We start from the raw sequence: 2297 nt of genomic DNA on the forward strand, positions 1-2297 counted from the left end.
GTGTGTGTGTGTGTGTGTGTGTGTGTGTGTGTGTGTGTATATATATATATATATATATATATATATCACACACTTACATTGCTTAAATAGAGCCCTTACCACATTCTTGCCAAGAATCTGTCCAGTTTCCAAAAAGAGGCATTTGTTTAGTAACATTATATATCTTACATTACTTAAAAGTCTAACAGGTAAAAACATTTCTCTCTAGTGAATTCCATTTGTTTCTAACAAGACCAATAATGGAAGTATTTGAAATCAAATACAGAGAGCAAACTTCTATCAATCAAGATCATAAAAAAACAGAAAACAACTTACAGGGAATGAAAGTAAGATGAAGAGTCAGAAGATTATACACGAGTTTTCAGCCAAATACTCCTTCTAATACTCTAGTGTTGTAGTCGGAGCACAAAATTTAACAATTAGCAAAAAACTCATAAAACATTCAGGATTTCCAAAAGATCTAGTTATTCTGACTCCCACCACAAGATGGCAGCAATATATTTTTTTACTTACAATCAAGACAAATAGAAGTGTGTAGTGCAACCAAAACAACCTACTGTAAGATACACAGTGTGTTATTAACAGGAGTGATAGTTTAGCAATTTTTCACCTTCTGTATCTCAGATTGTGGTAATCCAAGCTATCACATATTTTCAATGGATGTGTTCTACTGGACTCTTACTTCACATACTAAATTTACAAGCATTCCATTAAGAAATACACAAGATATAAAATTTCCACTTTTGTTTGAAGTTCTTCCTTTTTGTTTTCTTTCCCTCTAAAGTACCAAAAATTTATTTGATAGACAAATGTACTTAATTTTTATGGATTTTTTCAAATTTGGTACAGTGATAGATCTTTACAACCTACAACTAAGTGTCAAATTGGATTTAAATATAAGCACATGTGCAAAGTTATTCAATAGAAAAAACACAAATTTGACTGAGATTTTTGTACACACTTATGCAAAAAGTCATGTGAGCTACTGCAGCTTCACCTAAGAGTAAAATTGGACCATTTTATTTTTTGTCATTAGGATTAATAATGGCTGATATAGAGCAGCAAAACTACAGGGTGAAAGGACATTCAGATACACAAGTATTAGTTTGGCCAAGCAAACTAGATTAGCAGTTTTGAGCTCATGTTTTCAAAAGAATCAAACGAGTGGATGGTTATTATTCATTATTCATTGCTAATTTTTATATATAAATTTGCTAAATTTTATGAAATTTTCCTAATTAAAGAGTATTTAGCATCACGTGATATTAGCTTCAACAATTAGTGTAAATAATGTTGCTTGATATGGCTGTACCGATTACATGGGGGTATGAGAAGAAACTGTTAATATAAATTCCATGGCATTACTGTAAAGGAAGGTTTTAACACTGTTTTAGAGAGGAAAAACTACCATTATATATTCTGTTCCAAATAATAGGGTTGTAATCCTAAAGCTAATGTAGGTTACTATCAAGTGTCACTTTCTTACTTACTGTGGTTTGTTGGTGTGTATTGACAAAAAGTCATGGTATCTATTCAAAAAACACCTTGTGTGAAAAAAAAAAGATGTGGCCAAAAAAGGATTGAGTGTACAATTTAAAGGAATGAAATCAAAATTGGCAGCCAAATTTTATTTTACCCACCATAATGCCCCAAATTGAACAAAAAAACACAGCCTGGCTAACTAATGAATGAATACTAGCTGTAAAAGTCTTATCAATGCTATAAGTGTAGTTATCAATTTGGCTGCCAATTTTTATTTCATTCCTTTAAGACGCACACTCAATCCTTTTCTCTTGGCCGTACCTTTTTTTTCACACCTAAGGTGTTTTTGATTAGATTTTCTATACACAAAGTCATTCATTGTAGAAGTCATGAAAGAGGAAAGTCTGACATGAGTTATATTCTGTTCATGTCTGACCAAGACTCATTCTCACAAACATGATTCATTCTTCCAGTTAGAATTCCCACGTAGTAAAATGTTCTTTCCACTTAACATATTATAGTTAAAAGTGTTAGTCATGATTCATTATCAACTATTAACATAAACAAAAGAAATAAAACAAAAATGGTCTTTTCAGAAAAGGATGAAGTTAGTGTTCATGAAATATGATTTGTTTTATAGCATAATTAGCACAAAGTTAGTTAACATAACAATAAGGATTAATAATATCATTCTACTCATAAGATGGAGGTTTAACTTTTAACAGCTGGTCTCAGATAGATATGTTTTTGTTAAATGTCAGTTGACTTGTGTACAGTATTTTAATTTTTCTGCATTATTTGTATGGAAACTATTT

At 30.9% G+C, this 2297-nt stretch overlaps 1 protein-coding gene across 1 annotated transcript in view; it reads right to left on the bottom strand.

Annotated features, from left to right (window-relative positions):
- The window catches only part of LOC106478425 (RNA exonuclease 4-like), a 25643-nt gene that overhangs the window by 8891 nt on the left and 14455 nt on the right, over positions 1–2297 (bottom strand). The gene's annotated exons all lie outside the window — the stretch shown is intronic.

Source organism: Limulus polyphemus, unplaced genomic scaffold, assembly GCF_000517525.1.
Source record: "Limulus polyphemus unplaced genomic scaffold, Limulus_polyphemus-2.1.2 Scaffold210, whole genome shotgun sequence".
Lineage (NCBI taxonomy): Eukaryota > Metazoa > Arthropoda > Merostomata > Xiphosura > Limulidae > Limulus > Limulus polyphemus.